The sequence below is a fragment of the Heliangelus exortis genome, chromosome 29, assembly GCF_036169615.1.
Source record: "Heliangelus exortis chromosome 29, bHelExo1.hap1, whole genome shotgun sequence".
NCBI classification, from domain to species: Eukaryota; Metazoa; Chordata; class Aves; order Apodiformes; family Trochilidae; genus Heliangelus; species Heliangelus exortis.
The window spans coordinates 67,570-80,364 of NC_092450.1; the positions used below are offsets into that span (position 1 = coordinate 67,570).

Sequence of the window (12,795 nt, forward strand, 5' to 3'; positions counted from 1 at the left end):
CAAGAGCAGAGACAGCCGTATTAAGTGCTCAACATGTTCAAAGATAGTAACTGCCGTGTTGACTTCATCATAGGTTTCATTGTCATTTTAAACTTTGATTGTTTTGCCTTCATGAACTTCGACCCTTGACAGAATGTCTGGGTTACCCTTGTGCGTCAGCTTAACACCACTCCCTTTTGTGCCAGTCTATGACACCAACAAAAAAAAAAACCAAAAAAACAAAAAAACAAAAAAACCAAAAAAAACAAAAAAAAAAACCACCCCAAGAAAAACCCCACCCCAAGAAAAACCCCACCCCAATCGCCTTTTGTTACATATTTAGTTGGTGTACCGGCCTCTGAAGAGACATGGCCAATGTTTCAAGCAGTAATGAACCACACACAAGTGCAATTTCACACCGAGAGTCTATGTTCCACCAAGGCCAGTCTAGTTGCATGCTTAAGTGACTACGACACTTGGGTTAGTCATCTGCCCGCTGGGCCCAATCCCCAAGAATTAAGCCTTACAGACTCTCTAAATGCCACTTATTGTCTCTGGATGAGTAGCTTGTCCACTGATTGCACAGAAGTCATGAGGAGACAATGCGTTACTACCAATGTTTTCCCAATGGGCAATTTCTGCCAGTGGTGCAACTACACCCTCCGTGGTGCTACTAACCCATCGCCTGGGACATAGCTGCCTAGGAAATTACCATCAGGGTACCTTTTAATTTGCGGAGATTGGGCATGGTTAGGTATACCATCCCATCCCGTTGGAGGGCCTTGCACCATTGGTCAACCGAGCTTAGCTATGCCTCACGCACACCTGAACAGTACCCATCGTGTGCGGTGGAAGCGAGGCCTGGCCCAAATACTAGCTCAGGGATGTGATGATGATGTTAATCTTTGGTCCAAATGGCAGGTGATTGTTATTTCTATTTTTTGCCGGGAGCAGCTGCCGCTCGTGCACATCGGAACCTGAAGAAGTTGAGTTGTTGGGTGGTAAAGTATGCTAGTGATACCAGCAAGGTATTATCTGAATTAGCTGATGATTTATCTTCTGTACAACATGCAGTATTAGAAAATAGAGCTGCTATTGATTTTTTGTTTTTAGCTCATGGCCATGGTTATGAAGATTTTGATGGTATGTGTGATATGAACTTGAGTGATCACTCTAAATTGATACATAAGTAGACACAACAGTTAGTAGAACATACTCAAAATATCAAGCAAGATGTAGTATTTTTCGGTATAGATGAATTAGTCAATTGGTTTGGCCTCACCAGATGGCCTCAAGGTTTATGTAAGATTGGTTTACTTGCACTTTGTATTATATTGATAATTGTAATGTGTTTTAGTTGTATGTAAGTAATACTTAAGAAGTTATTTGCCAAAGCTGTTAATATTATGAAAAAGATAAAGGTTTTGTTGAAGAATGGTTTGAGGTACAAGGACATGGACCTCTATTAAGTACTAAAAGGTTGTGAATAGTTACATAACAAGTATATTAAGAAGTTACAAGATCAATCAAAAAGAAAAAGAGAAAAAGAAAAAGAGAAAAGAAAAAGAACATAGTACATAGTAAGATTAATACATACTGCTTTTTTAAAAAAAAAACAAAAAAAAAAAAACAAAAAAAACAAAAACAAAAAAAAAAAAACAAAAAAAAAACAAACAAAAAAAAACACCAGACTTCGCCCGTTATGAATGTAGTAGTTGAATGTTGCAATCTTAAATTTAACACAATTCGGCAACTATGAAGGTCCTAGGACTCCGTTATGCTATGAGCCGGTGGGACCTGGAGACGCTTATAGGGGCCCCCCGACAACATTTCGTCGGATAAGTCTCTCCTATCCTTCTTTTGGCTCTCTGCACTAGTGGACGCCAGACCTTCCTAATATTGAACAGAGCTCTGTTAAAGAGTGTGTGAGTATGAATGATTGTATGAAATAGAGACATGTTATTAATGCGAAGTCGATTCTTACTTGATGAAGACAACGAAATCTGTTTGATAACTTGTTAACCAATTTGTTTGATTCATTAATTGAGTGGTTTGAATAGTTTTTAGATTATTTCAAAAGGGCATTACAACATTGAATGTATCAACCTGTTTCATTCATTAATTGAGTGGTTTGAGTAGTTTCTAGATTGTTTTAAAAGGGCATTATATTATTGAATGTATCCTTAAGTTTTGCACGTTTTTGTTACTTGCACTATATTTGTTTGAAAATTAGCACTGCAAAATTTTAAACCAAACATGGGCTTGTGCAAAAAGAAAAGGGGGGATATGTTGGGGAATGTTAGAGAGGTTTGGAGAATGTTGGAGAATATTCCTGAATATTCTCGAAGAGATAGGAGGTGCGACCCCTTTGCTATGCCAAACCCCATGTTTGGGAGGCCAATTAGATCGGCCCATACTCCGGTGCTACCTGCACCAGGGATTCGCTGTGCTACAGGTAAACACACCGGGTGTCCAATAAAAAGTTATGTTGGTGGCTGGGGCGTGGTCACGGAAGCACTATATAAGAAAAAGTTGCTGCGCAATAAACCAGAAGTCCGTTTATCAACCATATTGGTTGCACGCATTTTCTTTGCCGCTCCCGCAGCTGGATCATTGGGAGGATGCCAACTGTATGAGGTCAAACAAGGCCAAGTTCCAGGTCATTCACTCGGGCCAAAGGAGAAGCAGCGCTGCCAGGGGAGAGCTGAGCCTTGCACAGCTCAGCCTTGCACAGACACAGCCCCTCCCTCCCCCGGGTTGTTGCACAGTAAAGGAAGCTCCCTGCACCAGGGTGTTACCCACAGCACAGAGGTACAAGGCGCTGTCAGAGCCCTCGACCTACTCCAGCTGCAGGAGGCTGTATTTCCCTGTGGTATTCAGCAAGGTGGTGAGACAGCCTCTGTGCTTGGAGCCAGCTGCTGCCTGAAACGAGACCCGCTGGGGAGCTTGGCCTCTCCTCTGCTGGTACCACTGCAAGCTTTCAAAAGTAGGTGTCTGGTACATGCATGTGGTCTGAAAGGTGCCTCCTTCCTGTATTGCGATTTCTCCTTCTTGCTGGGTGACAGTGGTCTGCCCGATGGTGCCTGGAAGAAAGTGAAGGTCAGTGGTTCTGCAGAGAAAGCCTCTGGAAAGCAAATAATAAGTGGATGCAAAACCCTGATGGAGAATGCTCTCTGTCCTTTGCCCTGTATGAAAGCCCTGAGTCCAATGCACAGCCAGAGGGAGAGTGGTTTTGGGCAGGTGATTAGAGCTCTCACACAGTATGGACCCTGAGGAGTGCAATTCTGTGTCCCTGCTCTTTGTCCTCCCTGGTCTCTGACTGCCAAGAGGACCAGGGACCAGCCTGACATGCCTGAAGATTGCATCCTGGCATCAGAACCCTGACAGCAGATAGCAGGGCACAAGGTACTATGGCAAAAAGTTTCATCTGCCTTCCTCATCCCTGTCAAACACAATGTTGAAAGGAGGGAGTACTGGCTGACCTGAGAGACAGGAGGAGACTGGAGGCCATGGCAGCCAGCCACAGACAGGTACTATCTGTGAGGCAGCAGCTTTGACAGAACTTTTTTTATTTCACTGGGAAAGGAAAAGGTTAAGGCTCCAGAGACAGTTGAGACCTCTGGTGGTGACAGAAGGTGGATAGGAGGGGTGAGGTAGAGAGCTGGATTGAAAGGTCTGAGGCATCTCTCCTCTCTTTCTTTCTCCTTAACATGAATATCAGTGTCTTGAGAGCACTGGTGCAAAACCACAAATATCAGATGTTATTTGGCATCATCTCCATGCAATTCAAGAGAATTTCTTCTCATAGGCCTTGTTGAGGTTGCTCAAGGATTCCAGAGGGGAAGTATCTAGAAAGCCAAGCCTGACTCATCCTGTTAACTTCTTGTAATTCCCACAGGATCCTGAAAAGGCTGTGAAGAGTTTCCAGGGGAGAAGAAGAGGTGTGCATTGAGGGAAAGGCAGGACTTACCCAGCAGCTGCCCCAGGAAGGCAAGGAGGATGAGGTACCTGAGGTACATGTTGAGACCAACCTGCCTGTTTGTGGAGTGAGAGTCAGAAAAACACCTCCCAGCCCTGAGATAACAGAGCTGCTGGAAACGATGCTGTTGGAGGAGTGGGGAAGAGAAGTGATCTGTTCTTCCTGTGCTTGAAATGCTCCTTCTGTGTTTCCCCCCTCCTTCAGCAGCAACACCTAAGGCTCCCTCAGCCAATGACATTCTGAACATCTCCACAACAGGGCGGTCTTGTGCTTTCTGTACAATGTACGGAGAGTCTTGTGTCTTTCTGATGGGTCTTGCTGGGGTTAGTCAGTTCAGCTGTACACTGAAAATAAAATATTGTCTCTTGAATGAGCAAAATTACACCCAAGCTGGCATGAGGCAACAGAGGCACCGTTTCTCTGTTTATAGTCTTTAAAATGTATCACAGTTATTTCCATCAAAGGATCTCTCCTCCACACATGACATCATCTTTCCCTGTTTACACTCCTTAAAATGTATCAAGGCCAATCTCATCAAAGAACCCCACTCCTCTGACAGGACTAAAAAATAAAATGCTAATCAGAATGGCTCATGATAGAGTTGTCCGATAGGTAATGCAAATTAGTATCAAATACAAGAACTAAAGAATTCCAGGAAAACCTGAATACCAAAGGGAAGGCCTGCAGTTACCAATTTGCAGCCTCTGGCAACAATTGGTGAGAAGAAGGAATTTTTACTATAAATATTGAGAGGAAAAAGGAGAAAATCAGCATCAAAAAGCAGTGAGAGAGAAGCAGAAGTCAGCAGCATCAGCACCACCAGTGACTTCAAAGACACAGCGATGCTGGTGTCGATACTTCAGAAGCTGAAAAGAATGATAATCTGTTCCCTTTCTTCTCCTTTTTTTCCTTAAAAGTTTCTCCTGGGGGTGATTCATTAGTTTAAAGACCTGTTTTCCCTGCATTTTCTCCCAAGACTCCTGTAGGTGTTGTGTTGTTTTCCCCTAAATAAACCATTGTAATTTGCGTAAACCATAAAGCTGGTTACTTTTGCAATTTGTGGAACATATATGTGCAGGGGCTAATATTTCCTCACAAGCAAAATATAAAATATTTTGATGCTTGAGCATCCTCCCAGGCAGACAGACCCTGGTGTAGAAGTGCTGCCTCTCAGCTCCAGGTGTCACTGTCAAAGGGGCTTGTGAGACCTGAAAATTCAGGTGAGAGCCCAAAGGAAGAGGTCAAGCACTCTGCTGCCAGGTAATAGGAGGCTGCAGGCAGTTCTCCTGCTGTTTGTTCCTCCTGGACATCACAACCCTAACCAGGCCCAGGCAAGGGAGGAGTGTCCATGGAGAACTTCTCCTGCCATGGAGAACCCAGAGAGAAAAGGGGTTTACCTCTCATGATGATGGAGACAGGCCTTCTGTAGAGCCAATAAGGTCCTTGTTCTCCAGTAATGTCTGAAAAGAGTTTCTCACTCTCTCTCTCCTGACAGAGACTTCCTTTCCTTTCTCAAGTGTTTCTGGGAAGAGCACTTATTGTAAATACCCTACCCAGAATCACACATACCCCCTGTTCCTGGGAGAACACTGAGTGCATTCCTCTGCTTTGCAGATTTCTACTCCCTGCTCACTCAGCTATCAGGTTTTGTCCCCACTTGTCTGGGAATAGCATCTCCCGGGAGGCTGCGAAGGGAATGGCTGTGAACTGAGGGGACCCCCCGGCGCCGGGCGGAGCGGCAGCGCCCCCTGGCGGTCCCGCCCGGGACTGTCCCCCCTCCCCACACTCCCGGCCCCGCCCGCCGCGGTTCCTGCGCGGCCACAGCCCCGGACCCTCTCGCCGCGTCTCCCACGGCACAGTAATACACCGCCGCGTCCCCGCGCCGGACCCAGAGAGCTATGGAAGGGAACTGAGGCTACCAGGTGCTACTGCCTTCGGTGGTGTCTGCTCACATCTTTTCCATGACCAGCTTTGCCCTGGGGGGACCAACTTAGCCTGGGGACGCCCCAGCAGGGATTCCGAAGCATTTAGAAGAAAGACAAGGCCTAAATATGGTATTGGCCGTGTTTGGGTATCAAGGAAGAAATAAAGGAAACAGCACATTCAAGGAGTCAGTGTCCTTGGGCAAGACATATCTGCTCTATTACACCTTGCTCTGAGAAGCAGAGAGGACTGAATATCAATCAGCATGAATAGAACAGAATGTGTTGGAGTGGCTGTGCCATTCTACACTCCATGTTGTGGGTGCTAGGGCAGAAATAACCTTCCACTGTTTAAGAGGATGGACTTTCTTTTTGGTAACATCAAATAAAAAGCACAGTGTCATGGGAGGGAAGCAGAAGTTCTCTATGGACACAATCTGTACAGTGTATCACTGGAAAATCTACATGGGTTATTCCGATGCTTAACAAGTGCAGGGTTCCCACCCCCCCACCATCTGAATGGATGTAAGGTTCACTCACTGTCTGTATTGCTCGATTTAGTCTACCTTACTGAAACAACCAGTTTACTATGTTGTGTCCTGCCAGGTCTCTCTTTCTGAGATCTGAAAAGGATGCTGCATCCCTCCCCCATGAACCTTCCCTGGTGTTGAGCAGAAGTAGGAAAAAACAGCCAGCAGAATTTTTCCTGGGAACACTGCTAGGTCAAATAGAGAAGCTGAGCCGCCTCTTGTCAACAGAACCAGAAAAAAAACCCCCTAAAACAGTGCCCCAGGCAGACATCAGTGGCCTTTACTGGACTCTTACAACATATGAGGTGAATCTCCTGCCCACACTGATTTTTTTTTCTTCAGAAATGCTTAGGCCTCTTACCCTGTCCTGCAAAAGATGCCTCCACTGAAGAATGTGCCCAGGCATAACACAGGAAGTGAAAAGACAGCAATTCAGGAATCCAAAACAGCCTACAGCATTAGCTGGGATGTTTACATTCAAGATGAGCTTGTTAGCAAATAGCCACATCTCCAAGGGATGCTTCTGGAAGCCTGGGGCAGGAAAGATCCATGATAAAAGTCAGCCCAGCTCCTCACTCTCTCACCCACTTCTCTTGCCTCCTTTTCTATGAGTGAGGCTTTCGCCAAATAAGACATGGTGGTTCTTTTTGGGCCTCTGCAAGATGGAGGCAAAAAGCTCTCATGCCTCTATGCAGTCTCTGCCTCCTAGGCCTTCATGTTCTCTGGTTTCCTCATGGTGTGGTGACAGGCTGCTCCTTGCATCTCCCCATACAATATGCTTCCTCCTTGCCCTCTCTCCCAGGTGAACCTCGAGCATCCAAGACATGTCCTGCTACACCCCGTGCCAGCCCTGCTGCCAGCCCTGCGGCCCGACCCCGCTGGCCAACAGCTGCAATGAGCCCTGTTGCAGGGAGTGCCAGAGCTCCACCGTTGTCATTGAGCCCTCCCGCGTGGTGGTGACCCTGCCCGGACCCATCCTCAGCTCCTTCCCACAGAACACCGTGGTGGGCTCCTCCACCTCTGCTGTTGTTGGCAGCATCCTCAGCTGTGATGGAGTGCCCATCAACTCCGGGGGTGTGGACCTCTCCTGCATTACCAGCCGCTGCTGTGGCAACAGATGCCCACCCTGCTAAAGGTGCTTACAACTGCTTTGAACAAGGACCCCCATTGACTCAGAATATGGTGTTCTGAGTACAGCACACTTCATGCTGTTGATTGAAGATCAGCTGGTCATGTCCAGCTGGATGGAAGGTTACAATATGGACTCTGAAAAGATGGACAATGTCTCCTTCTCCTGTCTTCTTCTCACTCTTCTGCTCTCCTTATATTGTTGTCTTGTGTTTCCCACAAACCTGTTGTGAAGAGTCCAGAAAGCAGCTATGGCTGACATGCTACGCTGTGTCAGGCAAATCTACAGGTATCCTGTGGGAATTCTGGCACAGCAAAAGAGGAACTGCTTCCTGACTGCTCCTGCTCTTTCTCAAGCTTTGAGTGACCTCCTTTCCCTCTCTACATTCATTAAAATATTGATGCAACCTCCCTGTGTCCATGGTGATCTTTCCATCTGCATCCTGACTGCTGAGGGATAATCCCATTGTTTTGAGTGGAACTTAAACAGGAACAGGGGGGACTCTTCATCATTATTAGAGGTATAGGAAGGTAGGACACAGTGCACCAAGTCCTCTTCCAGACACTGCCTCTGGAAACCTTAGTTACTCTTCAGCCAGTGACCATCAGTCCTTGCCTTGCTCCACCTTTGCTCAGAAATACCCCCTTGTCCCAAGCACAAGTCCTATGAAGAATGTCTGAGGGAGCTGGGGGTGTTCAGGCTCAGGGGAGACCTCATCACTCTACAATTCCCTGAAAGGAGGTTGGAGCCGGGGGGGGTTGCGGCTGGGGGTGTTGGTCTCTGCTCCCAGGCAGCTCTCAGTAAGACAAGAGGCCATAGGCTTAAGCTCTGCCAGGGGAGGTTTAGGTTGGATATTAGGAAGGAATTCTCTCCAGAGAGGGTGATCAGGCATTGGAATGGGAGGGGGTGGATTCTCCATCCCTGGAGGTTTTTGAGACTGAATGTGGCACTGAGTGCCATGGTCTGGGAACCACGAGGGTAGTGGATCAAGGGTTGGACTTGATCTCAGAGGTCCTTTCCAACCCAGATGGTTCTGTGATTCTGACCCTGGACTATGTCGCGTAACCAGAAACCCCCATCACTGCTGTCCTCCACAGAGGATTTGTGTTTACAAGATACCATTAGTACCAGCTACAGCAGGCTGCTTTTTGTTTTGTTTTGTTTTTTCCCTTTCTTTTTTCTTTTTTTTTTAATTTTTATTTTTATTTTTTGTTTTTCTTTTTTCTTATTTTTTCTTCTTTTTCTTTTTTCTTTTTTTCTTTTTTTCTTTTTTCTTTTTTTCTCTCTTTTTTTTTTTTTTTTTTTTTTTTCTCAGCAGAGCCCTACATCAGGGAAACATTTCAAGCAACTGGCTCTTTTCAAGAAACTGTCCATATTTCACCAAGAGCAGTGAGCATTGTGGTGAATACACATCTCTATAACAAGCCTGGAGAGTGGTAGCAGGATGCTCCACCTCAGGGGGCCTACCTCAGTTTCCCTTTATGATTCAGTTCTTTGTCTTTCAGATTCTTACTCTTTGATCTCAGCTTCACTGCCCTTAGCCTGGAATTGGAGAGTTTCCACAGAAAGCAAAGGTCAGAGCAGCAGACTCTGAACAGGTAACAGTTTAGGAAGTACCAGCCAGAGGCCAAGTTGATACCTGTGGTGCCAGCTGCTCTCCTGTGTTGAAAAACATGGGGCTCAGTTTGGGTCCGGCTAGGCTAAGCAAAGACAATAGGAGAAGTTAAACATAGTAAGAAGATAAAGATAAGGACAGATAAATATAAGAATTGAAGGTGTGCTGGACCTTCTCCCTCCAATGGTGATGCCTGCTCACGTGATTGATCCTGAGAAGAAGGAAAAGGGATACCTGGCCATAGCCATTGAGGGGTAAGAAGTATCAAAAGTAGTAAGAAGTATCAGAAGTATCAAATCCCAATGTATGAATATTTTAAGTTTTTAGGATCCTTACAAAATTGCAGTCATTGTATTATAGTGCCTTTAGGTATTGCTATAATAATTGTTCTAGAGCTTGTATAAACCTACTGATAAGTAATTTGAGAGCTCTCAATTAACCTTGTGGAACAGCTATCCTAATATCTGATGATGTGCATATTTTATTACTAAGACACCATCTTGGTTTTTATCCTAACACCTTGTTCTGCTACCCAAGCTTTTAAGACCCTTTGTAATAAACTCTCTTCTATACATATAAATCTTGTCTCCCATTTTGTCCCATTTGAGACAACAGCACTGTTGAGCACTTTCTTGGCACATCAGAACAACACAGTGGTTTTTGACTCATGTGATTACCCTCAAAACAGGGCTCTCTTTCCTTAAAGCATTGTGACCTTTTAAAACCACAATGCTCTGGATATTGTTTTCCTGAGGAAGCAACTCCTTGCATGGAATCTCCTCCTTGCATGGTCTCTGGATACCACTGGGTCTTTTTTTTCCTGCATCACCATAACAATCTTTGAACAGATTTTAAAACATATTCTCACAATCCAGTACAGAATTATCAGATGTTGATGCATTTTATAAAATATGGAGTTTTCTCCATGACCACACCTACTGAAAATGTGTTTCAGAAGACCCAGACCAGCACCTCATTCAGTGATTATCGTAAATGTATTCTGTAAATAATTACAACCCCACTGGTAAGTGTTCACTCTTGTAGTTCAGTGCAGCCCAGCCTGCTCTACTGCATGGTTTTTGGATGGACACTACAAAGTGAAGATTTTGTGAATACAGAATGTGCCATGGCAGAGAGGACTTCACTGGATAATCTTTTAATGGTCACTTTCAGCCTAAACCATCTTATGAGTCCATGATTATATGAATATTTTAGTTCCAATAGCAAACCTTACGGGGTGTGCCCCTGGGTTCTAGGCAACGTCCTCTCATCAGGTGGAGTGTATGATGCTTCTGAGCCCTCCTCAGGCACTTGTAGCTGATACCAGAAAACCTGGGTTGCTATATGACCCCTGACAGAAGATGAGACATTCATCACTGATTTCCATAAAAACATTCCAGTCTCTACATGTTCTCAAGTTAGATAGGCCACAGGACTGAAAGACACACTCTTCTATATCAGGCAAGGTGGACCCTCGAGTGACATCTCTTCTGTACAGAAAGCTTCCCTGGCTTTCCCAAGAAAGAATATACTTTTGCTGCTCCAGTTTGCAGAGGAGCACTTGAGCATTTTCCAATACTGCGGATGCACTTTATCAAGCAGTTCCTGAACAAGAGGGCTGGACTTCAGAGGAGTCTTCAGGAACTTTTCTACCTCAGTCTTGTCTTCTGGAAATGCAGAAGCTATTTGCTCCCATTCTGCCATGGTTTGAGCTGACTCCAAAGAACCACACGGCTGCTCACTTCCCCTCTCCCATTTTGACATGATGAGGATGAAATCCACCTCAAATTTGGTGGGTCAGGAAAAGGACTGTGAGGGTTCTATACACCAGTTACAGTCAGGGGAAAATCAGACTCAACTTGGGGAAAAAATAAATTTAATTTATTATAAATCAAAACAAAAGAGGACAAAGATAAAACAAAAACAGAGCTTAAATACTTTACCCCACACCTCCCTACTTCGCAATATCTCTACCTCCTCCCCCCCCCTCTGTACCCCAAGTGGTACAGAGAAACAGGGTTTATTGTCTGTCTGTCACAGACTGTGTTTTGTCTCCTCTTCAGGGAGGATTCCTCACAGTCTTCACACACTCCAATTTTATGTCTTTCCCATGAGATAAAGTCTTTTATGAAACACTCCAGTGTGAGTCCCACCCGCAAGGCACAGTCCCTCAGGACCAGACTGCTCCAACACAGGTGGTCTGTGGAGCCACAGACCATTTCGGCCACAGTCACTTTCCTCGGCACGGGGTCCTCCAAAGGCTGCAGGTCCACAATAGCTCAGACAGGATCCTTCATGGACTGCTTCAGAACTGTTCTACTGTGGTTCTTCAGGGTCTGTTCTGCTGTGCTCCTCCATGGGTTACCGGGAACAGCCTTCATCTCACTACAGGATGTAGAGGCACTACTGTTCATGGCACTTTCTCCCTCCTCTTCCTCAGTGACCTGGGTCTCTCTGCTCCAGCATTGCTCTCCTCTCTGGTATCTCTCTATTCCCTGGAACTGCTCTCTCTCCTGGTGTTGTTCTCTCTACCCCCTCCTTCTCCTCTGCCCTGAAGTCTTATCACCACTCATTTCCACTTCTTGAATATGTCAGTCACAGAGGCACATCCATTGTCACTGATGGCCTCAACAGAAGCTAGACATGCTGGACAATTTGGAACCAGGAGAGTTATCAGCAGCTTCTCATAGGAGCCAGCCCTGGGGCCCCTCCCCCTCCCCAAAATATGGTACCATATCAACCCAGAACATATTCCTAATGACTAAGAAGATGTGGAGATCACTCCCCAGTTGTGGGAAAAAATCCGCGGAGGCTTAAAGGACGACACGCAGTCACCAATATGGTTAAAGTGAAGTCGTTTATTAACAGTGGACACTCGCTTTATATAGAGCCTTTGTTTATATAACGATATCTTGCAGGTGGCTATATCTTGGCCACAAATTCTGTTCTCACAGAACTTTTGCTGGCTACCTCATTATTCTGTTATTCTTCTTTTCTACTGCCAGTTCCCTTATCTTTTTCCCATAGCTCATCTTTCAGTAACCTTGCAACTGGGTCTTAAGGCCCTTAGTTTACTCTAGCTAAAGCTAAAGAGTCAGGATTGCTCACATGTCTGTTTCCCAACAGTTTTCCAGACAGTTTCCCAACACCCAGTCACCATCATGAGCACACCAGACTTGACTTGAGGAAACAGATTTAAGTTATTACGAACCACACCTGAGTAGGATAATGAGATATAAAAGAAATCCTAAAACATGTTCCCCCCAACCACCACCTTTCAATTGGGCTCAGATTCAGTCCCAATTCTTTGTTTCTCCTCCACCCCAGGTGAACCAGGGAACAGTGACTGGGGTTGTGGTAGGGTCATCACATGTTGTCTCTGCTGCTCCTTCCTCCTCTCTCTTTCCCAGCTCCTGTATGGGGTCTCTCCCATGGGAGACTCTCCTTCACAGACGTCTCTAGTGTAAGTCCATCCCATGGACTTCAATTCTCCATTAACACTCCAGCATGTGCCCTTTCCATGGAATGTCGTCGTTCAGGAACAGACCACTCCAGTGTGGGTCCCTCACAGGACCACAGGCTCTACCAGAAGACCTGTTTCAGTGTTTGCTCCTGTCCAAAGTTATTTGGACACCTTTAGG

General features: G+C 45.6%; 1 protein-coding gene across 1 annotated transcript in view; it reads left to right on the forward strand.

Annotated features, from left to right (window-relative positions):
* The window catches only part of LOC139788444 (feather keratin Cos1-1/Cos1-3/Cos2-1-like), a 42,274-nt gene that overhangs the window by 28,062 nt on the left and 1,417 nt on the right, over positions 1 to 12,795 (forward strand). The window lies entirely within an intron of this gene.